At 44.0% G+C, this 27,156-nt stretch overlaps 1 long non-coding RNA gene across 1 annotated transcript in view; it reads right to left on the reverse strand.

Annotated features, from left to right (window-relative positions):
- The window catches only part of LOC115836738, a 54,982-nt gene extending 29,275 nt beyond the window's left edge, over window positions 1-25,707 (reverse strand). The window contains exons 1-2 of the long non-coding RNA XR_004031774.1: window positions 25,577-25,707; window positions 1,102-1,172 (exon numbers count right to left, since the gene is read on the reverse strand). This is a non-coding gene — a long non-coding RNA (uncharacterized LOC115836738). The remainder of the gene's footprint in view (window positions 1-1,101; window positions 1,173-25,576) is intronic.
- Between the last annotated feature and the right edge of the window lie 1,449 nt (window positions 25,708-27,156).

Raw genomic sequence — 27,156 nt, forward strand, 5'->3', positions numbered from 1 at the left:
AAGGAAAAGTAGGAAAGATAAAACTATAGGTCCAAGACCACTTAAAAGACATCAGTGAATCACAGTGTATGGACCTTATCTGAATCCTGATTCCAAAAAATGTAAAACTGACACAAGACCGCTGGAAATTTGAACAACTGACTAAAGACTTGATACTATTAAACATTAATGTTAATTTTCTTGGTGTGATAATGGTATTGTGGCTTTGTTTTAAAAAGAACGTTTTTAGAGAAGTTTCAAGATAGATATATCATTTTATACTTATTTATAAATACATGCAAGGTTTTTACAGATAAAATGATATGATATATGGGATTTGCTTGAACACAATACCAGGGAGAATGAGTTAGATGGAGATATGGATGGAAAAAAATTGGCCATGAATTGAATCTAGATAATGGGTCCATGGAGATTCATTACACTGTTCTGTCTGTTACATGAACACGCACACCATATATGTACATGTCACATGCACATACCACACACACGCATTCACACGCAACCCATACACACATCATATATGCAAACACCACACGTGCAATACACACACCACACGCGTAATCACACATGAACACACCATACACACATGCCATACACACACCATACACACCAACATACACACACATAACACACCATACACACATGCCATACACACACCATACACACCAACATACACACACATGAACACACCATACACACATGCCATACACACACCATACACACCAACATACACACACATTCACACACCATACACACATGCCATACACACACCATACACACCAACATACACACACATGCACACACCATACACATGACACAAACACCATACATACACACCATACACACACACACACAGAACATGTACACCACATATGCATGCATGCGCACTCATGTAGCTTTCCAAGCACACCACATGCTTACTTCTGGGTCCGACACAAGCTGCTGCCTGGAAGGCATTCCCCCTCCCTTGAACGCCTCCTCCTGATTTCTGCTCCAATATCGCCCCCTCCAGATGCCTCTTATGCCCCCGCTCATCCCCTCATACCCCCCACACCCTGGCACATGCACGCCCACTGCATTCGGGACTGGGTGCTCGCTTACCTGCAAGCTCAGCCAGCGTGGGATTGCCTCTTCTCTGTCTCATGTCTCCAGCCCGTAACAGAGCTGAACATCTGCAGAGTGAAAGTTGGATAGATGAATTACCAAATTCTTTAGAGTGATCTGTTAGAACCCACAGCTTTTTTTGGGTTTGTGAAATTAGAAAAATGATGCCTGTGGTTATTAAACTTCACTCATTGATCTTTTCAAAAGGCTTTTACCCCCGAGGAAATACAAAGGACAGTATATTTTGCATATTCAAAGTGCATTAGTTCATTTCAACTTTATTAGCTGCGCTTAAATCATCACACTGAAAATGCATGTTTCTGTACTCATATGAGACATGCTAATTAATCTTACACTAGATCAACCAAACATTTGCATCTTGAAGCCGAAAAGTATCATTTAAAAGCGGCTGAAACTCTACTTCCTTGTCCGTTTTGACAGTGGTGAGTGAGTACTCACTGTAATGACAGTGAGCCATTCCCTCAGTGCCTCAGGTGGCACATCTTATTTCACAATGAACATATTATCATAAGATCTGCACAAAGACATATTCGTTTCATGGTATTATTCAGAACTGTTTTGTGACTATAAAAATTATAAAAGCCTTCTGGTTAAACATAACACATTGACTAGAAAGTGACTCTCTTTTTTCTTTTTCAAAAAAAACTTTATTGAAACATTAAAATAAACTGGGAAAGTAATTTTAAAATTGTAATTAAAAATTACTCAGTACCATACAACAAATTCTGCATTGGTATAACCTGCAATCACAATTGTAGCCACTGGGGAGCGACTTCAGCGAACATTATTTTACAGCCGAATTCTGGAACCACAGGTTAGAGCTCAAAAGAACACGGGCCCCTTTTAGTCATAAAAAAAAAAAAAGGTAGCTTGGTTATTTGGTGTTAGAAACTGTCTGGAACACAGTTCCAAATTTTAAAAAGAACAATTTTAGGATGATATAGGCACTCTAAGGCATCTCCAGTTTCTAACATAAGTTAATTCTAACCCAAGGATTTTTCTAAAATGTTGTATATTTTAAATCCACACAATGCTTTAGATTTCACTCCTTACAGTCTAATCTCAATTCCAAAGGGCATTATTATCATAATGCTCTTTCTCCATGTTGGTAAAATATGAAAAGTGTTAGTTGCAACAAAGGCCCAAAACAAACGGCCCAAATGTCCTCCATGATGGGCCCTCTGAATGTGCGAGCTCTTGGTAGCAACATGCCTGACTTGAGGTTATACCAAGAAGACATCATCATTCCCACTGAGGGTCTCCCAGCTGCCTGGAAATGGGACAACATTGGTAACGGGTGCCAACCTGTGAGATTTTGGAGCTATCATTGTTCCCCATGGGCACATGGGTGCACCAGTCATACAGTCCCATAAAGTAGCCAGCACTCCTGCACTTGTCCTTCAAAGCCTGACCCTTCCAGTAGCAGCAATTAGCTTCCTCTAGACCTAGAATCATGTGACAGTCCATTTGGAAAGAGCAAGATAAAGAACTTGAGCCATCTAGTGGGCTCTTGGGCATAGTTGGGAAGACGCAAGGCAAATTCCGTCTTCCAAAATATCCACCTTCCCACTCCACCACACTTAACACTTGTCTATTAAAAACCTTATTCTTGAGGTCAGAAAGACTTGCGGGGCTCTGGAGTTCCCCAATGAAAATGCCAATAGCACTGGGTAATAAACACGTAAGTTATTGTCATGTGTGATTTGCAAACCTGCCAGCAAGTCAGTGAGCAGTTCCCTGGGTGGAGTCCAGGACGCAAAAGGCGAGAGCTCACGAAAGTCAAGATGAGTGGATGGCAAAAGGGGAGCTGCCCAGTGCACAGATCTGCCTGAAGGAACACTGCTTCCCAAGGAAACACATCTGTTTGTTGTGAAGCTCTCACTATGAAAAACAGAATTTGACCAGGTGCGGTGGCTCACGCCTGTAATCCCAACACTTTGGGAGGCTGAGGTGGGCAGATTGCTTTAGCTCAGGAGCTTGAGACCAGCCTGGCCAACATGGTGAAACCCTGTCTCTACCAAAAATACAAAAAATTAGCAGGGTGTGGTGGCGTGCACCTGTGGACCCAGCTATTTGGGAGGCTGAGGTTGGAAGATCACTTGTGGGAGGCAGAGATTGCAGTGAGCTAAGATTGTGCCACTGCACTTCAGCCTAGACAGCAGAGTGAGACCCCATGTCAGAAAGAAAGAAAGAGAGAGAGAGAGAGAGAGAGACAAAAAGAAAGAAAGAAAGAAAGAAAGAAAGAAAGAAAGAAAGAAAGAAAGAAAGAAAGAAAGAAAGAGAAAGAGTGAGCACGTGAGTGAAGGAGGGAAGGAAGGAAGCAAGGAAGCAAGGAAGGAAGGAAGGAAGGAAGGAGAGAGAGAGAAAGAAAGAAAGAAAGAAAGAGCATGAGTGAAGGAAGGAAGGAAGGAAGGAAGGAGAAGGGAAGGAAGGAAGGAGAGAGAGAGAAAGAAAGAAAGAGAAAGGAAGGAAGGAGGAAAGAAAGGAAGGAAGGAAGGAAGGAAGGAAGGAAGGAAGGAAGGAAGGAAGAAAGAAAGAAAGAAAGAAAGAAAGAAAGAAAGAAAGAAAGAAAGAAAGAAGAATTCGTTGTCAGAGTCTGGCATGGAAGAGGGTTTTTTATCTGAACATTGCAAGTATTTGAGTTAGTCCTCTGGCCATGCAATCTCTCTCTCTCTCTCTCCCTCTCTCTCTCTCTCTCTAGTTTTTTCTTTTCTCTCTGTTTCTCTTTAATGCCATTAAAGGATTTTTGCCCTTATCTAACCTTGGCAAGGAAAGGGTAGAATTCTGAATTTTTTTTATTCTTGCTACTGAGACTGTGACCATAATCCTGAAAATTGTCTCTCAGTTATTAGAATCTGTATCTGTGGGCACTTTTTCTCCATTTCCTGTCCCCCTTTTTTTGGCCTTTGTAGCCTGCTATCTATCTTTTCCTCATATGCACCCTAATGTCTTATCTGTCACCATAGAGATTGTAAAATCATGAAGACCTGTTGGCCTAGCATCTGTTCTTAGGAGGAAATAAATGAGTGTGTGTGTGACTTTGGGAACAAAGTATTGCTGAGGCTAATGATTACTCATTCATTTTTTTCATCCATTTATCCCTGAAACAAAGAATTATTGAGCACCAACCATGTCTTAGGCACTGGGAATACAAAATTCAGTTAGCATCATGCAGACCCTTTAGCTGTCTCCATTTCAATAGGTGAGATAAACGCTGGATTGCAATACATTGTGCTCAGACAGAATAATAAGAGGTGGCTAGATTAAAATGGTCTGACACAGCATTTGAAACATCCATGTAACACCTTTCCAAAGTTTCCTCAGGCCAGGAGCATGGGGAGAAGCTTTGTTTCTGTGGTTACCAAAGGTCTCATCTGAGATCCACCAAAGTCGGCAGAAACCTGAGAGTGAGCCGGGAACTCACGGTTCAGGGACACTGGATATGCCCCAGGGATAGCAGAGGGGAATGAAGACATGAGTGCCGAGCTGGGCTCTGCAGGTGTTGGATGGTCAAACCAAGCTGCTTGGATCCTTATATAAAAATAACATCAGAAGCGCTTTTCTCTATTCCAAATAGAAGGGACCCTACTCCATAGCCTTGCCCTGCTCTAAGACACTGGCAGCGAACTCCTTAGTGTTTGTCACACTATGGTGTCCTTGAGAAGTCTGACTCCTGCCCCACCCCACCTCTGAGTGTTCACCATCTGCACATTGCTGGAAACTAGGTGTTTTAGCACAGAGCTTCAGGCATGAGAGCGACCAGCAGGGCCGGCCAGTGCCCGGTGCTATGCCTGGCTTCCTTGCCCTGCATGTTGACTGGCAGAGGAGATAAAACACAAAAAGAGCACCAGTGAAGGGATAGGAGAGTAGAGCAAGGGAGAGAGGAAGGGAGGATAGGAAGCAGGGAGGAAAAGCAGCAGCCAGGTGGTCAGGAGATAGTGTACAGACACTGAGTTAAAAGTGGTCCTAATTCCCTTCATGGAACTCTTTTCGTTTCGATTTGGTTTTGAGACAGAGTCTCGTTCTGTTGCCCAGGCTAGAGTACAGTGACACAATCTCAGCTCACTGCAACCTCTGCCTCCTGGATTCAAGTAATTCTCCTGTCTCAGCCTCCCAACTAGCTGGGACTACAGGTGCCCACCACCACACTTGGCTAATTTTTGTACTTTTAGTAGAAACGGGGTTTTGCCATGTTAGCCAGGCTGGTCTCAAACTCCTGACCTCAAGTGATCCGCCCACTTCAGCCTCCCAAAGTGCTGGGATTTACGGACATGAGCCACCGTGCCCGGCCCTTAATGGAACTCTTAAAGGCCACACAGTGCTTCACTTTATACAAGAAAGCTCAGAACAGAAAAAGTAGTTACTGCCACTCTTCTTTGAAATTGTGAAGTCCCTTTTGTTTCTTTGGGTACAAGGAGAAGTTGCCAAGGCAACCCGAGCAGGGCGATGCAGAGTCAGGCTTTTCTCTCTGTGTCCTTCATGTTCAGTACAGTGCTTCACACATGGTAGGCGTGAGGGAGGAAAGAGCGGAAGGGATAGATGAAGCTCAGCCTTTTTTTTTTTTTTTTTTTTTTTGGCATTGAAATTGCACTCTTTTGGGTTTTTTTTTTAATTATACTTTAAGTTCTAGGGTAGATGTGCAGCACATGCAGGTTCGTTACATAGGTATACACGTGCCATGGTGGTTTGCTGCACCCATCAACGTTAGGTATTTCTCCTCATGTTATCCCTCCCCTAGTCCCCAATCCCCCGACAGGCCCCAGTGTGTGATGTTCCCCTCCCTGCATCCATGTGTTCTCATTGTTCAACTCCCACTTATGAGTGAGAACATGCGGTGTTCGGTTTTCTGTTCTTGTGTTGGTTTGCTGAGAATGATGGTTTCCAGCTTTGCAGCGTCTGTGTTCTTCCAATAGCTCCCAGCCGCACTATTTTGGACTTGAGTCAATAGAGGGAGGCAGAGGAACATGAAAAAGCTGCAGTTTCCGTCCCTGCTGGGCAGGGCTGCCTCAGACCTGAGCTGAGGCCTCAGGAACTTTGTTGACCGGGCTGGATTAGAGATCGGAAGAATTCCAGGCTTCAGCCTTCCCCTTAATTCAAGATGTGTATCCTGCCTTTAATCAGAGTGTAACCTATGTATTTGTAGGAAATAATAAGAAAAAAGCTGCTTATTGCAGAGGCATGTAGAATTACCGGGTGGAAGTCAGAGAAAGAGACGGCGGGTCGACAGCTCCCAGCAGACAGTGTGACTCAGCAGGAAAGCCCGTGGGAATCAGAGCTTTGGGACCAGAGCGCCCTGGCTCGGCAATCCTCACCAAGGGGCTGCCACTCAGAACCCCAGGCGTCGCAATCAGTAAAAGGGTGGCGGTAATCACTTCTACCTCATTGGGTTACTATACAAAGCATGAAAAGGGATCAATATTTTTAAAAAACCTCTCCTAAAACAGCGGAGAACCATATGGATGTCAATCGAATTATTACTATTAACCATGTGTTCAAGTCATGAGGTCGTCTACTGAATTATGTCCTTCAAGTTTGTTGACCTTAAATAAGGTGATACAGAAAACATGATGAAGTATGGGGCTTATTTGAGTACAGAGCTTGAGAACGGTCACCCAGAAAACACAGACCCCAAAGGGACATGCTCTAAAGTGGGGAAGCTAAGGCTGTGCTTCCATAGGCAGAGATGGTTTCAGCAGGTTGCAAGGTTTTCCACGCAAGGCTAGGTACATGTCACAGCAATTTGATTAGGGTGGCTTGCTCCATTCCATGGAAGATGGCTGTAACATTCTGTGAGGAAAAGAGCAATGTTCTGAGGGGTCACCGCTCAGAGGGTCTTATTTCTGGTGCTACTCGGTCATTCCTAATCATTTACAGGAAAAAGCAGAAGTTGCAACGGCATGCTATGTGACTCAGTCCGTTTCTCTCAAGGCTCAGAATAAAGTTCCAACAGTTTTAAATTTGAATTATTTAATTTTGCAAGTTCTCCAGAAGACAGTAAGCTCTAAAAGGGAACGAACTATGGTCGTTGCTCCTAGCATCTAACATGGTACCTAGTCAATATTTTTTTTTCTTTCTTCTGCTTTTTGTAGAAGTGGGGTCTTTCTATGTTGCCCAGGCTGGATTTGAACTCCTGGGCTCAAGCATCGCCCCACCTCAGCCTGCCAAGCACCTAGGACTGTAGGTGCATGCCAGCTGGCAGATTTTTTTTTTTCAGTTTCTTAAATGAATGAGTAAAAACACATGTAGCAAAACCATATAATTTACTAGCTAAAATGAGCCTTTTTTCTTTTTTTTTTCTGAAAGGAAGCACTGTTAGCAATTACTCCAGGAAACAGGTTAAAAGCAGAACTGTCCTGGGCCTGCCGAGACACGGGACATGGGATTGCTCGACGGATCCAGCTCTCGCTGTGTGCTGAAATATAGTTCATGGCACGCTGCTCAGGGCTGGGACTGCCCTGAGTATATGACAGTATTAAGTCATTTCACCGGCATAACAACGCAGCGAGGTTGGTACTGTGACTACTCGTATTCAACAAATGTGTATTGACCACCTGCTGTCTTCCAAGTCTTCCAGAATCTTGGAATGCATCAAAACACAACAAGCAAGATGTCTGTCCTTTCAGAGCAGGAGATGAGGAAGACAGACAGTAAATCACAGACATAGCAAACAAGTGAATTACAAGTTTGCTAAAAGGTACTGGGGCTACAGATGACAGAAGGGCAGAGCCGGGGGATTCAGTGTTGAATGAGGAAACTCAGGGAGAGAACATCGAGTCAGCAGCCGACATCTCCAGCTGGCTAGTAACAGAGCCCCATTCTAACCTGGGCAATCTGGCCACGTTCCTGCTTTTCACCTGGACTCTGCCTTCTCTTTCAGTTCTGACGTGCATTAAACCGTGCAGCATATTCAAATTCATTTTCTCCGTCAGTGGCACAGAAGAACACACAAAACCTTTTAATACATCCTTGAACTAAACTCAGTGTCTCCCCCGCCCCGCCCCAACCCCTGATTGATGCCAGACATTTGCCACCCTGGGGACTTGATCTGGGTGACCCTGGGTTCACAGGAGATGCTGGGCCCCTGGAACTGATTGTCTACCCTGTAGGAATGGAGGCCACATCTCTGTTCTGCCTGGAGAACTTTTTGATCATGAATTTGTGGAATCGGCCAGCCAAGCCCACCAGACAGGACTAAACAAATGACTCTAGGGGGAAAGGCCAGGCTTCCTGAAAGTCTAAATTGCTTGAACTAATGCTGGCATTTCAGCATTTTGAGCCATTCAAATCATATGATGTCAAACTTCCTCTCCCCCACCCCCATCTCCTCAACCTGCTCTCTTCTGCCTCTTGACCTTCCTCATCTTGTGACTCTGGCAAAACTCCAGGGTGGCTATTCAACCTGTCTCAAGACGCCCTGTGCCAAAAAAAATAAAAAGAAGGAAAAAAAAAAGGAGGCAATGTCTGTCTCCAGGGCAAGGGCTGCTGGGCTTAGCCAGGTGGATGTTGCCAAGAGTGCAGCAATAGCTCCAGGCTAGGCAGAGAGCACAAAGGAATCTTTAAATTCAAAACTCACTGCAGAAAGGAATTGAGCACATTCTCAACATTCTGAGTCTGTGTGTTTATGTTTAAATATTCCGGCCACTAGCTTACACACCATCTAGTAAGTAAATCGTAGTGAATATTTATTGATGACCTACTATATGCAAGGCACTCTGCTCACCATTATTTACTTGTGTGGATACTATGGCTTTCACCCAAAGCTGTCATTCTCTAGGCTGCCTTTTCATATCTACAAAGCAAGGGAGTTTACATTGACAGTCTCTAGAAATTCAGTTTTAATGGCTGGGTGCAGTGGCTCAGCCATTGTATCATTGTATCCTTGTATCATTGTATTGATATGCCTGTAATCTCAGCAGTTTGGGAGGCTGAGGCAGGCAGATTGCTTGAGTTCAGAAGTTCGAGACCAGCCTGGGCAACATGGTGAAATCCTACAGAAAACTCTATAAAAAAATTTTTTTAATTAGTTGGGTGTGGTGACTTGCACCTGTGGTCCTAGCTACTCGGGAAGCTAAGGTGGGAGGATGGCTTGAGCCCAGGAGGTAGAGGTTGCAGTGAGCTGTAATCGCGCCACTGCACTCCAGCCTGGGTGACAGAGCCAGACTGTGTCTCGAAAAAGAAAAGAGAAAAGAAAAAAAAAAGAAAAATTCAGCTCTAAAATTGTGACTCGTTCCTTGCTCTACTGTGAGCATCCTGAAAGCAATTATGTCTCCTTTCTCTCTTTCTCCCAGCGTCTAGCACAGGCCATGACATGGAGGAAATGATGGGTAAACATCCATTGAGCAAATCAAACTTCTGAAATAAGGCTCTTCAAGAAGGTTTCACCAACCAACCAAAGGCTGACTCACATGCCCACTCCAAATGAATGAGAAAACATATTATAGAATTTTCCTGTTGTTGAACAGCTGGGCACAGAAAGCTTCTGCCTTCCCTGAAAGAATATTGACTAACTTATGCAAGCCTCTCAAAATCTGAAAGTATTTTCCAACACACAGCCAAATTATATGACAAACAGGCCTTTATTTTAAAATAAGCATAATCTTTTGAAGAACTAAGTTGGAAGACTTACACTTCTTAATTTCAAAACTTACTACACAGTGACAGAAATCAAGACATTGTGGTACTGGCATAAGACTAGACATGAAAATCAATGGAATAGAATACAGAGTTCATACATAAATAAGCCTATAAATTTATGGTCATCGACTTTCAACAAAGGTGCCAAGGGAATGCAAAGGAGAAAAAATAGGCTTTTCAACAAATGATGCTAAGAACAACTGAATATCTACATTCAAAAGAATGAGCTTGAACCCCAATCTCACACCATGCACAAAAAGCAGCTCAAAATGGATCATAGACTTAAATGTAAGAAGTAACACTTATGAGATTCTTAAAATAAAACATAGGGATAAATCTTCTTGACTTTGGGTTAGGCAACGATTTCTTTTTTTTTTTAGACGGAGTCTCGTGCTTGTTGCCCACGCTGGAGTGCAATGGCACGATCTCAGCTCACTACAATCTCCATTTCCCAGGTTCAAGTGATTCTCCTGCCTCAGCCTGCTGAGTAGCTGGGATTACAGGTACCCACTGCCGTGCTCGCATAATTTTTTGTACTTTTAGTAGAGATGGGGGTTCACCACATTGGCCAGGCTGGTCTCGAACTCTGACCTCAGGTGATCTGCCCACCTTGGCCTCCCAAACTGCTGGGATTACAGGCATGAGCCACTGCACCCAGCCAGCAAGGGTATCTTAGATACAATATCACAAATATGGAAGCTAGAGGTAAAAGTTGATAAATTGGACTTTCATCAAAATAAACAATGTCTGCGCTTCAAACAACACTATCAAGGAAGTGAAGAGACAGCCAAGAGACTATGAGAAAATATTTGCAAATAATATATCTGATAATGCAATAGTATACAAAATATATAAATATTACAACTCTACAATATGATGACAAAAACTCAATTAAAAAATAGGCAAAGGGGTTGGACATGGCGGCTTGTGCCTGTAATCTCACCACTTTGAGGGGCCAAGAGGGTGGATTGCCTGATGCCAGGAGTTCAAGACCAGCTTGGCCAACAGGTGAAACCCCGTCTCTACTACAAATACAAAATTAGATGGGCAAGTTGGCGCATGCCTGTAATCCCAGCTACTCGGGAGGCTGAGGCAAGAGAATCACTTGAACCCGGGAGGCAGAAATTGCAGTGGGCTGAGATCGTGCCACTGCACTCCAGCCTGGGCAACAAAGTCAGACTCAAAAAAAAAAAAATAGGCAAAGAATTTGAATAGACATTTTTCTGAAGAACATGTGCAGATGGCCATTAAGCACACATAAAGATGGTCAACGTCGTTAGTCATTAGAGAAATGCAAATAAAACCACAATGAGTTGGCACTTCGCTCCCTAGGATGCCTACAGTAAAAAAGATGGGCAATCGCATGTGTTGACAAGGATGTGGGGAAATTAACCAACATACAGTGCTGCTGGGAATGTAAAATGTTGCAATGAGTTTGAAAAATAGTTTGGCAGTTAAATTTTCAACACATCGTTACCATATGACCTAGCAATTCCTCTCCTAGTTATATATCCAAGAGAAGTGAAAACATATGTCCTAGTCAAAGATATGTGCACCAAGCTTCACTGTAACATGATTCATAATAGCCAAAAAGTATGAACAACCCAAATGTGCATCAACTGATGAATGGATAGACAAATGTGATGCCATACTTACACAACAGAATGCTATTCAGCAATAAAAAGGAATCAGGTGCTCTTACATGGTACAATATAAGTCAGCCTCAAGAACATTAAGCTAACTGGAAGAAGCAAGTCACAAAAGACGATGTAGTATATGATTCCACTCATGTGAAATATCTAATGGAAGCAAATCTATTGAGACAGAAAGTAAATTAGTGTTTGCCTAGGGCTTGACATGGGGAGACTGGGGAGTGACCTCTATGGGTATGGAGGCTTTTTGCGGAGTAATGAAAATGTCCTGAAATATGACTGTGATGGCAGTTACACAACTCTGTAACTATATGAGAAGCATTGAATTGTATACTTTAAAAGGGTAAATGTTATGCTGTGTGAATTGTATTGTATCGCAATAAAACTTGTTTTAGTAAAAACATCAACCCTTGAGGGCAAAAAAAAGGCATAGTTTTAGCCAAGTTTCTAACATCTAGCAAATGCCAAGGGGAATTAAATGCTGGAGTCTAGTACTTAGGGGTGACTTTTTACATTTATTATCTATTTAACTATGATAATAGTAGCATCTAAGTTCCCAGGACAGAGATGATATCATTATCAATCGCCATTTGCTATTGGGAAGTTTTAATATCTACTGTTTTTCAGTCCCTAGAGCTAGGAGGTCTCACTGCTTGAGGAGTCCGTTAAGTCTGCCTGCATCTTACTGATGGGGAAAATTGAGGGAACACTACAATGGTGTATTCAGACCCGTCATGAGAGCTCAATAGAGTGGGAGCAGAGAGGGAAAAGCTGGCCTCTGAAAAATATACCCAGTACAGGGCACTGATGGTCAGGACCTCGGCGATGTTGGTAATGAAACCGCCATTGCAAAATAATGACTGAGACAGTGAAAGAGATCTGACCTGACTCCGCCTTGCTTCTAACCTCCAAGCTGTCCTTGTTTATTCCTGGGCTGAGCTAACTTTGGGAGGGACTTAGTTTATAGTTTAAAACAAAGACGATAATAGCCCTTTCCCAAAACAAACCTCCTTCTTACCTGGGGACTAGACTGCCTTTGTAGAAGTAAGAAATTAGCCACAAGATTAGAAATTATGGTTTAGGAGTCACGCAGTTGGAGGCTACAGGATTCTGACCCTCCCTAAGCTGCTCCTAAGATCAGGGCTTGAGATATTTGGCAGACCCTGCACTTGATGGATCAGCTGGTATCTCCTCATGAGCCTTCCCCCCATTTACCAAATTATTCTTAAAAACTCTGATCCCTGAATGCTCAGGGAGACTGGTTTGAGTAATAATAAAACTCCAGCCGGCTGGGCGCGGTGGCTCACGCCTGTAATCCCAGCACTTTGGGAGGCCAAGGCAGGCGGATCACGAGGTCAGGAGATCGAGACCATCCTGGCTAACATGGTGAAACCCCCGTCTCTACTAAAAATACAAAAAATTAGCCGGGCACAGTGGCAGGCACCTATAGTCCCAGCTACTCGGGAGGCTGAGGCAGGAGAATGGCGTGAATCCAGGAGACGGAGTTTGCAGTGAGCCGAGATTGCGGCCACTGCACTCCAGCCTGGGCGACAGCAAGACTCCGTCTCAAAAACAAAACAAAACAAAACAAAAAAACAAACAAATGAAACAAACAAACAAACAAAAAAAAAAACTCCAGCCTCCTGCACAGCTGGCTCTGTGTAAATTATTTGTTCTCTATTGCAATTCCCCCATCTTGAAAAATTGGCTCTGTCTAGGCAGCGGGCAAGGTGAACCCATTGGGTGGTTACAATAACAACAAAGGTCTCACTGTTCTGGCACAAGGAAGACCTTCAGGAAAGAGTCATGAAGAGAAGGAGTGAATGATGGAGTCTGGAAAAAAAATAGGAAGCTATTCCTCTCAACCATTCTCATTTGACACAATCACTATTTGTTTTTGAGAAAATAGATTATAAAATTGCCCTGCTTCTTGGGAGCAGCATGGATTTTCTTTCTCCTCCTGGGTTTTCAACTGTCACTTGTTCTTTTCTCAGTCAGTTGCGGGGCTGAATTCATCAATTCAACAGCTGGCCCAGCGTGGACTGCAGGTCTGATGATTTGGCGTATGTATTTACAACACGTATCTGAGAAAGCCGGTGCCCCTGGCACCTAACACTACCCATTCCGAAATGGTGCTTAAGGTCAGAGAAAGGAGTGGTGCTGCTCAGTGAAGCTGACAGTCAGAAAGCTGTTTTTTGTTTGTGTTTATGTTTTGTTTTTTGGTCTCTCTTGCATTTTTAGATGATTGTGTTCTAATTATTCCCCCTTCTACTCCAGGAGACAAGTGGCAGATTGGAAAAATGACTGACCTAGTTCAAGAACCCAACCATCGGTGGAGTGCTGTGTGCCCTGTGAATGCACATGCAGACCGCAGGGGCGCCAGGTGTCCTGTCTCTGGAGATCAGGCCACTACACTTACGACAACAAAGGCAGATGGGGGAGGACCCAGCGTGTGTCAAAGTCATAATCACAAGGCCAGTGCTACACCCTGCTTATCACCAAAGATAAGGAATGAACGAAATGACACCTTCACATATAAACTAATCAGAATTTAACATCATACATAAATGGCAATAGCAGCTTCCTTTTCACATGTATTCTAAGAAATCATTTCTTCCTACCTCTTCATGTATTAATTTAGCATGCATTGGTTATCTACCCCATGACAGACAGTGTGCTAAGAAAGTTACAAGGATAAGGAAAGCTCAGACCCTACCATAGACCTAAGTATTTACAATCCAAGAGCAGGGCAGACCTGAACACAAGTATGCATGGTAAGATGCAATGTGTGATACAATTAAAAATACACTGTGATTGGCCTGGCGCAGTGGCTCACACCTGTAATCCCAGCACTTCGGGAGGCCGAGGAGGGTGGATCACGAGGTCAGGAGTTCAAGACCAGCCTGGCCAAGATGGTGAAATCCTGTCTTTACTGAAAAAAATACAAAAAAATTAACCAGGTGTTGTGGGGGGCATCTGTAATCCCAGCTACACGGGAGGCTGACGCAGGAGAATCGCTTGAACCCAGGAGACAGAGGTTGCAGTGAGCCGAGATGGAGCCACTGCACTCAAGCCTGGGTGACAGAGCAAGACTCAGTCTCAAAAAAAAAAATAAAAAACAAAACACTGTGACCAAACTGTGGGACAATAAGTCACTCCCCCGCAAAAGAGCTTTCAGACCCCAGATTCTGTGAAATGTCTCTGAAACAATTGACTAAAAACACACACTTCCTCCTGCATTTTCAGATTAATGGATTGATCTTCTATGAAGGACCTCCTATGTCAGGAGTCTGCAAACTATAGCCCATGTACACCAGTCCAGCCTACTGCCTGTTTTCATAAATAAAGTTTTATTGGAACACAGCCACAGTCACGCACTTAGGTATTGTCTACGGCTGCTTTTACCATAGTGGCAGAGTTGGGTTGTTTAAAAGAGATCACATGTGAAAATATCTACTCTCAGGCTCTTCACAAAAGTGAAGGTGAAAAATATTCACTCTCAGACCCTTCACAAAAAAAGCCAAACACTTTACTAAGAAAAACACATCCAACATATTTAACAGCAAAGAGTTCACATAAAGAAAACTATAAAATCAAATCAAAGCACCAAAAACAGGTTTGAAGTAAATGGAAGCATGTACTATGATGAAAAGACAATAATATATATATAGATACACATATATATAAAAAAACTCTCCCAAAAATTACATACAAATTTAATGTCTTTCCAACTAGCGATATAGGAGTTAAGAAGAAATCACTAAGGCAGATAGTAAGGGCATGGGAGTCCTCGATAAAGTTTTCCTCTTTAAGGAACAGCAGCCTTAAAGTCGAGCTGCAAACACAGACAAGCAAGCTGCGAGCTTGCTCAGGTGAACGCTGGGCAGGACCTAGGGAGTAGACATGTTCAAGATGGCGGCTCAATCTTTCCTTCTCTTTGTCAGCCACATGTACAGTGAAGAGCAGGCAAGATGGCCCTGATCAACTGGAAAGTCCATTTGCATAATAAGACTGGTGGGGCAACCAGCCTTCCCTGTAGGCTATGTAAAAGTCGTACCTAATCTAACCAATCTGTGAGGCCTACATAAATCAGACACCACCTCCTCAAACCAGGCCATAAAATCCGTTGCATTCGCTGCCACCCAGTCTTTTCCACTTGGAGACTCCTATCTCTAAGCCGTTTCTCTTTCTCTTCTCGTCTGCCTATTAAACCTCAGCTCCTAAACTCCTTTTGTGTGTCTGCGTCCTAAATTTTCCTGGCGCGATGACGAACCCCAGGGTATATACCTCAGACAATGTAGCCATTTCACTAGTATCTCAATAAGGTTTAGGGGGTTTTTGTTGTTGATTTTTTTTTGTTTTGATTGCTTGCTTTATGCTTAACATTAAATCATATTATCAACATTTATATTATGTGAAATACATGCCCAAGTATAATCCAAAATTTTCTGGAAAAAAGAGAAAAGGGGAACTTGCTTTAGAAGTTAAGAAAAACACCTTTAAGGCACTGTAATAAAATTAACACAGTGTTAACGAGGTAATTAACGTAATATTGACAAGGTACGGAATCCAAAGGTGATATTTTAATTTCATGGGGAAAGGATGGATTATTGAATACTATTAGAAAACCTTTAGGTAAAGATGGTGGATTTAACATGTGCATCTATTTTCACTTCTTCCTCAAAAACAAAATGCACTAAAACAGTAGCAAAATAACTTTTTTTTAGCATAAACCCTCAAAGATAGGGGAGCTGGAAGGATCTACAACTGTAACAACATTTTAAGGAGAGAAACCAGCTAAGGAGTAGAAAAAAGAGCAAGCAGGAAGTAGAGAGAAATCCTAGGACCAAACTGAGGCAGGCTTTCCCAGAAGCTCAGAAATTCTGTACATCTAGATAATAGTGGGAATCAAAGAAGGGCTAAAATAAAGAGAGTGTGTTGAAAGTTTGCTTAAGAAACAGGGCCACGTGTCCTCTTCCCCCTTTCAGCAACTAAGCTCCTAGTTCTTCCTACTTTTGCAAAAGACAGTAGGTTTATCGTCAGAGGAGGGTACAACAGAGAGCGTCTCTGGTCTGAGGGACACTAAAGGGATGAAGGAAAGGGATTAAATGTATATATGCTGAGATGCCCTCCCCCAGCATGCAGAGTCAGGCTTTCAACCCAGGTGAGCGCTCAGTTGAGTTTTCCGTGGGACGTGATCAGGCTGAGAGGACAAGAGAGCAGCCCAGCCAAGGAAATTCTCAAGCTCAACGGTGTAGCCAATTAGCCCTTCTCTAAAGTATACAGTCAACACACTCCACTTACATGCACACAGCTCTATCTGCTTCATAGTCCTGTAACCACCCACTGGGGGTCCCCTTGCCCACTGCCTAGATGGAGCTAATTTACCAAGACAGGGGAATTGCAATAGAGAAAGAGTAGTTCACACAGAGCCAGCTGTGCAGGAGACTGGAGTTTTATTATTACTCAAACTAGCCTGCCTGAGCATTTGGGGGTCAGAGTTTTTAAGGATAATTTGGTGGGTGAGGGAAGGCTAGTGAGTCAAGAGTGCTGATTGGTTGGGTCAGAGATGAAATCATAGGGAGTTGAAGCTGTCCTCTTGCACTGGGTCAGTTCCTGGGTAGGGGCCACAAGATCAGATGAGCCAGTTTATTGATGTGGGTGGTGCCAGCTGATCCATCAAGTGCAGGGTCTGCAAAATATCTCAAGCACTGATCTTATGAGCAGTTTAGGGAGGGTCAGAATCTTATAATCTCCAGCTGCATGACTCCTAAACCGTAATTTCTAATCTTGTCGCTAATTTCTTAGTTCTACAAAGGCAGTCTAGATCCTAGACAAGAAGGAGGTTTGTTTTGGGAAAAGGCTGTTATTATCTTTGTTTTTAACTATAAACTAAGTTCCTCCCAAACTTAGTTCAGCCCATGCCCAAGAATGAATGAGGATAGTTTGGAGGTTAGAAGCAAGATGGAGTCAGTTAGGTCAGATCTCTTTCACTGTCTCAGTCATAATTTTGCAATGGCAGTTTCAGTTCCCTATTCTAAAATATTAGGAAACAATCATGAATTACAAGATAACTGAAGAAAATCTCTAACAAGAAAGATAAAAGCTAATGCAAATAAATAAGGGGGCAGGCAATTTAGAGAAAACAAGCCTATGTATGAAGGGGAAAAAAAGACTTTCTAAAGAGAAGCTATCACTAACAGCTTTAGAGAGACACAAGAAGAAACAAGAAAAGGTACTATGTAAACATAACTCAAAGAAAAAAATTCTTAAAAATTAAAAATATGATTTCAGACATAAAAAGCAATGGAAGGATTAGAACATAAAATTGAGGAAATATTCTATAAAGTAGAATAAATAAAATAAACAGAGGAAATAATAGGAAAGAAAAGACTGGAAAATTACAGAACCTGTCCAGTGGGTTGAATACCTGTGTAATAAGAGTACAGAAAGCAACAACCGAGAAAATAGATGAGAGAGAACCATCAGTGAAATAAGCCCAAGAAATGCATCAGAATTAAAGGGCATGAATTTAAAGATTGAAAAGTATCACCAATTATTTAATAAAAGAAAACATAGTGTCAGGCCAATTAATATCTCAAAATGTCAGAACACCATGAACATAGACAAGATCCTACAGGCTGCCAAATGGGATAGGAAAAATGTTATTTTCAAAGGTCAGGAATAAGAATGACACCAGATCTGTCAATAATAGCCCTGGAAGCTAAAAGGGAATGGAGCAATGTCTTCAAATTCCTGATGGAAAAGCATTCTCACCCTACACAAGTATATCCAGATAAAACATCAAGGAAGTATCAGGATAAAGACATTTTTAACACGTAAAGACACAAAAAGAAAAAAATGTACTGTCCATGCACCATTCTTAAGAAATGAGAGGAAACTCCACCAAAATGAGAGAATAACTGAGAAAGAGGAAAACAGGAAGAGTAAGAAACAGAAGAATGAGGGACCCCAAGATGGCAAAAAGGAGAAATCCCAAGATGACAGCTGTGCAGAGGGCATGGAGTTTAGCTGGCCCAGACGGAACAGGTCAGAAGGCTCCAGGGGAGACCTCTTCAGGGAGATGAAATTGCTGGAACACCTGAAGTCCCTACATGTCTTAAGAAGAGATTTAGATGAAAGAATTGGGAGTTTTATTAGCAACAGGTATATAGAAAACAAAGAAAATGAAATATCAAGCTTGGTTTCACTCCAAATAAAACACAAAGCTGTGTCACAAAGGAAAAGTATGCACAATTTAACAGTAAGAGAAGGGCATATGTGGACTCTCTGTGCTATTTAGCCACTTTGTCATGTGTCTAAAACCATTTCAAAAGAAAAAGCAATCATAGTGTATGTGGTAGACAGTCTCTAAAATGGTCTCCAATAACCCCCACCTCCTGAAATTCACACTTTTGCATTGCTCCTCCCCTTGAGAACATGTGGAAACTGTGACACGCTTCTAATCAATGGAATATGACAAAGATGATGAACACATGTGATTCCATTACATAAAGGTTGCTGAGGCTCTCTCTCCTCTGCTGGCTTTGAAGAAGCAAGCTGCCACCTTGGGAGAGCCCCCCATGACAGTCAACTGTCCAGAGCCAAGAGACCCTCCAGAGCCAAGAGAGGCCTCCATCAGGGAGCTAGGAAAAAACCAAAGTGCTCAGTCACACAACCACAGGGAGCCGCATTCTGCCAGCAATGTGCATGAGCTTGGACATGGACTCTTCCCCAGACAAGCCTCAGATGAGAATGCAGCCGTGGCCAACACCTTCGCTGCAGCTTTGCGAGACCCTGAACAGAAGGCACAGCTCAGCAATGGCCCGACTCAACAACCCACAGAAACCATGAAATAATCAATGTGTGTTGTTTTAAGCTGCTAAGTTTTTGGTAATATTGTTATGCTCAGTAGATAACAAATGCAAATCTTCTAGGCTTAAGTGTGGGTTGGACCTAATGAGTCGTGTCTAGTGAATAGAATACAGTAAAGGTGATGGAGTCTCACTTCTGAGATTAGGTGGCAAAAAGACCTGCTTCCATCTTGTTCTCTTCTTGTTTTTCTTCTAGCTCTGAGGGGAGCCAGCTGCCACACTGTGGGCTACTGATGGAAAGACCCGAGCAGCCAGGAGTTGGTGGTATCTCTGGCCAACAGCCAGCAAGGACTCATGACCTGCAAACCCTACATGAGTTAGCTTGGAAAGGGAGCCTCCCACTGCTGATCCTGGGGACATGGCAGCCCTGGCCAGCAGCCTTCACAGTAGCCTCGCAACAGACACTGAGCCAGAGATCCCGGCTAAGCCACACCTAGTCTCCTGGCCAGGACCTTGAGATAATAAATGCTTATTGCCTTAAGCGGCTAAATTATGGGGTAATTTGCTACACAGAAATCAATAACTAACACAGTAGACTACATGACTCAGCTTTGAATGACCTTCCTATAGTCCTCCCAAAGTAAATGCTAAAAATTAATCTGACTGAAACTTGGGGGAATAAGAGATGGGAAAATTGTAAGTGCGTGGTGGGAAGGTAGTGGGGGAAAAGGGAAGCCTTCATTTCCATGGAGGGAAGTCAAAGAAGGGTGTCAAAGACTAAAAATAAAATGGAGAGGTAGCAATAAAAGTGAGAACAGTAAAGGTGGTTACCCTTCGAGGAGGGTAGGAGAAGTGGGGAGGGGGAGGAAACACTGTTTTCTATCCTGACCCTTGTAAAGCTAGGCGACTCTTTACATGTGGACATGTATACCTTTGATAAAAATTTAAACTTAGAAGAGACTTCCACACCCAGTCCAGACGTGATTCTTTCACGCATCTCAGATGTGATTCTTTTGTCCAATCTAAATTGCTTTTTCAAAAAAAATAAATAAATAAAAAATAAATTGCTTTTTCATTTCTTTCAAAGATAAAAGACCTGAGTTGTTTTTCTTTTTTCTTTTTTTTTTTTTTGAGACGGAGTCTGGCTCTATCACCCAGGCTGGAGTGCAGTGGTGTGATCTCAGCTCACTGCAACCTCTGCCTCTCAGGTTCAAGTGATTCTCCTTTCTCAGCCTCCCGAGTAGCTGGGATTACAGGTGCACATCACCATGCCCAGCTAATTTTTGTAATTTTAGTAGAGACAGGGTTTCACCATGTTGTCCAGGCTGAACTCAAACTCCTGACCTTTGGTGATCTGCCTGCCTTGGCTTCCCAAAGTACTGGGATTACAGGCTTGAGCTGCCACACCCAGCCAAACATTTTCACTCTGTATCAAAGCTTCTGCTTCCCTAAATCCCTAATTCTTTAATCTCTTTTGTCTTTCCCTTGTGTGTGTATATGTCTGTCTGTGTATGTGTCTGTGTGTGTAGGTGTGTGTATATGTGTGCATGTGTGTGTCTACATATTTTTTTGCATATGAGTTTGTATGTGTGTGTGTGTATCTGTGTGTATGTGTCTGTGTATGTGTGGCTGTGTGTGTCTATATGTGTGTGCATATATGTGTGCATGTGTGTATGTGTGTTTGTGTGTATATGTGTCTGTGTGTCTGCATGTGTATGTGTGTGTATGTGTATATGTGTGTATGTGTGTATGTGTATGCTTGTATCTGTGGATAGTACGCATGTGTATGTGTCTGTGTATGTGTGTGTCTATATGTGTACGTGTAACTGTGTGTATGTGTGTGTTTGTGTGTGCATATGTATCTGTGTGTATATGTGCATCTGTATGTCTATATGTGTGTCTGTGTATGTGTGTGTCTGTATGTGTATGTGTGTGTAACTGTGTATGTGCCTGTATGTGGGTGTATATATATGTGTCTGTGTGTATATATGTGTCTGTGTGTGTGTATCTGTATGTGCGTGCACACGTGGCCCTGCCACACTGCCGGGTCTTGTCCACATTTTCCTTAGCAGACAGGGAGCCCCACAGTGGACTCTGAAGTATCCGCATCCAGCAGTGGCTGGCACATGGCAGGCACTCTGTTTAGGCAGCCTGAGCCTCCTTGCCATGCACACCTCCCACCCCAGGCCCGGGCAGCGCAGCAGCAAAGGAGGCTGGGTGAGGAGGGGGAAGGCCCAGGGCTAGGACCCCACTTCAGCCCTCAGGAGGGACCATGGCTGTCTGGCTCAGCACTGAGCCCTGTGAGACCAGCACCAGGCTGACACTGATGAGCACGGAGAACCTGGGGCCAAGGGCCATGGCAGCCACGGGGCTCTGAGCTGACCAGCTCCCTTGGCCTTCGCTTCCTCTTTGTGTCATCCTTCCCTGTTCAACCTGCCGATGCTTGACCTTTTCCAGTTTGTCTTTTCTGTTTTGTCTCCTAGTTCTGGGATCACTTCTCGTTCACCAGCCACGAAACTCCCCAAAATGACCTCCAGGTCACATCTTCCCTACAACATCTCGATTAGTTCTTCAGAGAGTGCAAGCTGTCCCTTGACTTGCTACCATGCCCCTGAGAAATAGAACAGATGGAATTCTCACCTGCGTTTACACCGTCTTCTGCACAACAGCACACCTTAGCCATCGCTTAGTGAACAACTTTACTGATCCCTGTCCAAAGGCCTAAATGATGCCTGGGAACGGAGGCTGAGCTATATACAGGACGACAGCCAGGAGGGAACCTATGTGGGAGTCCTAAGTAACCCAGGACAAACATTGCCAGCCAGATAGCCAGTCCACAGGAGCTGAAAACTCACCTTCTTCATCCTGCTGGAACTTCTACTGACCACACCATACCCAGCTGGCCCTGCCCACCAACAGACTCTAACTTAAGGACATCGGGCCAGCTGCTCTTGCTCCTGAAAGGGCCATGAATCCAAGGATTGCTCATCAGTAAGCTGGTCAGCTACCCATGAACTGACCTTACACAACACAAAATATTTGCCCAGCAACTGCAATCTTCATTGGATATGACAATTCACTGGGCCCCTTATGAGGCTTGGCATTAAAAATATGGAAATAAATTGGCGAAGTGAGAAGAAAAGGAGGCCAAAGCAAACACATATAAACAGATACTTCCATGATAAGGAAAACCAAGATATTTACCTCTCCTATGACTGCGTCAAAAGAAACCAGTGAAGCATGTGCATAGCTTTCTATGTGCAGCTTTACAACCAGCCCCTAATGACCTGGCCTCCCTTGAGAACAAAGCTTGAGGCAAATCTTCTCCGGCTCCTGCTTTGTGAGGAGATGGGTGCAATCCCGGGGCAGCAAGAGTGAGGGCAGGAAGCAAAGCGGGAGTGGGGAAAGCAGATGCAAGGGACGTGCTGCCGGTTGCTCATGGCCTCAGAAGACACAGCTGGCTGTCCAGGCATATGGGACGTTCAGGGGCAGGCCAAAGGCATCACCATACCTGGAGCAGTCTGAGCGTGGGTGGGAGCTGGAGGGAGGTGGGCAGGGAAGGGAGACAAATTCACAATCGCCTCCACCTCCTGTCTCAATGGTCAAACCTCCTTGCGTGGGGCATGAAGCCCCCTCCTGCCCACACCTCCTTCAGGCTGTCTTCACCCTGTACAGGTACGTGAACTCACCTGCACTTCCAGGTCAAGGCCCCAGGCCCTGCACTTTGCAGCTTTGAGCTCAGATCCACACTTCACCTGAGTCAGGATGTGGTGGGAGCAGCCAAAACCACGTGAGACCACAAGGCCAGGACTCGGGAGTGGGTGCCAGGCTGCTGTGGTTCTCAGCCCTGAGCCAGATACAGGGCACCTGGGGGCAGGCAGGTGGGGCCGGGTGAATGAATGTGGGAGGCGTATGCAGACATTTGGCCCAATATAACCCGTCTTAGTAAAGTGACCTGAGGTTTACATTCTTACAGTTCAAGAGCCTACCTCTTGAAAATTCACACTGAATTATTCTCACCCTCATCATGCCTCATCTCCCAGTGCCAGCTACAATCACTTCCAAAATCAGCTCTATTTGAAACATCACTTCACACATTCAGACTCAAGTTATCCTATTACGGCAACCTCACCACCACCATAGCCTTCATACATCTGTAGGTCAACATTTCCCTATCCAAAAACTGTGTGCTCCATTCAGAGGCAAAGCATTCTCAGACTGTGTGCCCCAAGAATTTTATCTGGAAAATATGATTGCAATGGTCACAGCACTATGGTATGCCAAGGCAGGTGGTTCCTGGTCTGTTCCCAAAGCCTTTACATTCTTGTGGGGAGAGGTTCACAAAGACTTTATAATGCTTTTTGCTTTGAAATACCTCAGCATGCACAGGCTGGGCAATGCTGTGTAAAGTTTGATATGTTTCATTGCCTAAAGTTACATGGGGATTTGGACATTAGGGAGACTGTGGGTACTTGGGGGAAAGGTAGACCAGAAGTCAGGATTGTTGGCTCCTCCTAGTCCCTGCTCAGACACTAACCTCACGTGACGTGGGGCATACAGATGTCAACTGTGGCAAAAAAAAAAAAAAAAGAGAGAGGGAAAAAGCCTAGGAATGAGTGGCAGTCTGCAAGTCCATAAAGCCTTAATGCTGCCGGACCGCTGGCTGTTATTCTTCTGACATCACAGCATAGAAGTGCCGCAGTCCCCCATCATTTCCCACAGGCCTCAAAACCTTCTGGGGAGCTGCAAAAATACAGATGCCTGGACCTTCCACACAGAAATCTCTTCATGGAGAAGGCAGCCAGATTCGAGTGTGATTCGAGGGACTGCAAATCCAAAGGTTCAACCGGTCCCAAACATCTTCCTAGGCCAGGGTCATCATTCCTGATGTGCCAGCCACTTTTGTCACTGCACAAGTAGCCATGCTCTCTTTTGAGTTAAGACATTATGTTTCGTTTTTGTTTTGTTTTGTTTTTGAGGCAGGGTCTCACTCTGTCACCCAGGCTGGAGTGCAGTGGTGCAAACACAGCTCACTGTAGCCTCAACCCCCTTAAGCCTCCCACCTCAGCCTCCCAAGTAGCTGGGACCACAGGCAGGCACCACCACACCTGACTAATTTTTATATTTTTTGTAGAGACAATGGCTTGCTATGTTACCTAGGATAGTCTTAAACTCCTGGGCTCAAGCAACCCTCCCCCATCAGCCTCCCAAGGTGCCAGGATTACAGGCATGAGCCACCGTGGTAGGCCTATTATGTTATTTTTTCGAAGGTGCTCTATTCAGTTAGCCAACACCACAGCAAGGATCCATCTAACTGTTTAATTAAGGACAACCCAGAGCAGGGCCTGAGGCCACAGGATAGAGAAGTCAAGTTTTGACGGGGAAAGCCATTTGGGCCATCTTCCCGATAGGGCTGTCTGTGGTGCCATAGATACGGCAGGATGGCATCGGGCATCTGGAAGGGAGTCGGGAGGCTCTGGAAGCTGGCCTCGAGGGGCACAAGAACAAACTTTGTGAACTTTCCCAACTGTGCCCAGGCAGTCTCAGTCCCATGGTTACATTTTGACTCCCACAACGAATGTGAAGCCTTGGAGAATGAATGGGTTTTATTTGGATTTTCTGAGAAGCATCTTAATTCAAGACCTTTTGCCTGAGTGAGTCAGAGGCAGGAAAGCCTCCAGTCCCACACCAGCTGGTACTTTTCCATTGCCTCCTCCTGGATTATATAACACAGCACATTTTTAGAAACTTAGTTCTAGTTGTAGACTTCTGAGCTAAAATTTCAGCTTCCCAGTCCTCACACTGTCACTTTTTCAAGAGAGGAGGTATTAGTGTTTCTGAGCAATGGAGAGACGTTGGAGAATAATATACTCATTATATGGAAAAGGACTACAGAGTTCCATGCAATCATCTCAAAATATTTCCCTCCCACACCTGTGTTTATATAGGGATATGATAAGAGACCCCAAAACTGACTGTTTCATCTTGCTGCACCTGGGAGACTGCCTCTGCTGGGATACTTTGAGTGTAGAGTCACATGTGGAGGTAGCATATTAGCTAAATTCATACTAACAGGTAATTCATTGATATAGCACCCAGAGAAGCATTCTGTGGCAAGGAAGTTTCATGGGGCCATCTTGAGAAAACCGAGCCCCTGAAATAAGCAGAGGCTGGAGCAAGAGGAGGGAAATGTGTCGACAGAGATGGAGGGAAGGGCCTTGTGGTAAAAAGGAAACTGAGGTGTAGACCATTTCCACGACAGTCAAGTCCATGTTGCAAGATGACCAATTACAAGGACCAGATTCCAGGTCTCTCGCTTCTCACTTCCCTTCTTAAAATGCCCAGCCTCACCTTCTGTAAACCGTTTGTCCAAAACAGCTCCTTGTCCTAGGGACCAAGTTTGAACAAATCCTCTCCTATTTAAGTAGAAGCAGAAAAGCACCAGCCCGATGCCAACCTGTCTTCTTCAGTGGCACTTCAGGCTAAGCCATCTGCACCGTGAGAGGCGTTTCTTGTTTCGAAGTCTACTTAGCTCCCAAAGACACAAAACCTTAGTCACAGCCCGAAACATGGGACCAAAGCCAAACAGGAATCGAAAGAATCAAAGACAAGGCAAGAGCACGCCAGCTGCAAGCTGTTAAGTCTTCTCCACCAGCCCCATGTCTGGTTTCCTTCCCTTTCATGCCCACAAACACTGACATTTGTGTACATGCCATTCCCAAGGGCCTTCAGATTTAAAACACACACACCCATCATTTTTAGCTGCACTTCGGAGAAGTGTCTCATAAACTATACAGAGAGCTACAGCTTAATTCTGGCCTAATATGTTTCTAGACACCGGATTCTTTTGCTGCACATGGCCACTGTATTGCCTTGCATAGCCTTTCTCCAGGTGAACGGGACATCCCTGTCCCACAATTTCTGTTGGAGTTGCATTTTAGATGAATGTCAACAGTAGACCCAGAGAAGTAAACTAGTGGAGGAGTGGAAGGGTCTTGATATAGAAGTCCTGAGATCCCTGCCCCTGTTTCCACAATGAAGGCAGCTATGTATTTAACACAGGTCCAGCATCTAATTGGGTAATGTGGCTTTCCTTGGGGTGCCCTCTCTGCTTTATGATTTATAAGACAATCACAGTTATCCACCTCCAAAGAATTGTCCATCAAATCAGTCCATGGAGAGACATGGTGATATGGTTTGGCTGTGTCCCCACCCAAATCTCATCTTCAATTCCCACCTGTTGTGGGAGGGACCTGGTGGGAGGTAACTGAGTTATGGGGGCGGGTCTTTCCCGTGCTGTTCTTGTGATGGTGAATTAGTCTCATGAGATCTGATGGTTTTATAAAGAGGCATGTTCCTGCACAAGCTCTCTCTCTTTGCCTGCCACCATCCATGTAAGATGCGACTTGCTCCTCCTTGCCTTCTGCCACGATTGTGAGGCCTCTCCAGCCATGTGGAACTATAAGTCCATTAAACCTCTTTTTTTTCCCCAGTCTCAGATATGGCTTTATCAGTAGCATGAAAACAGACTAATACAGTAAATTGGTACCAGTAGAGTGGGGCACTGCTGAAAAGATACACAAAAATGTGGAACTGGGTAACAGGCAGAGGTTGGAACAGTTTGGAGGACTCAAAGGAAGACAGGAAAATGTGGGATAGTTTGGAACTTCCTAGAGACTTGATGAATGGCTTTGACCAAAATGCTGATAATGATATGGACAATGAAATCCAGGCTGAGGTGGTCTCAGATGGAGATGAGGAACTTGTTGGGAATTGGAACAAAAATAACTCTTGTTATGTTTTAGTAAAGAGACTGGCAGCATTTTGCCCCACCCCTAGAGATTTGTGGAACTTTGAACTTGAGAGAGATGATTTAGGGTATCTGGTGGAAGATTTCTATTTCTAGGCAGCAAAGCATTTAAGATGTGACT

The sequence above is a fragment of the Nomascus leucogenys genome, chromosome 9 (assembly GCF_006542625.1).
Source record: "Nomascus leucogenys isolate Asia chromosome 9, Asia_NLE_v1, whole genome shotgun sequence".
Lineage (NCBI taxonomy): Eukaryota > Metazoa > Chordata > Mammalia > Primates > Hylobatidae > Nomascus > Nomascus leucogenys.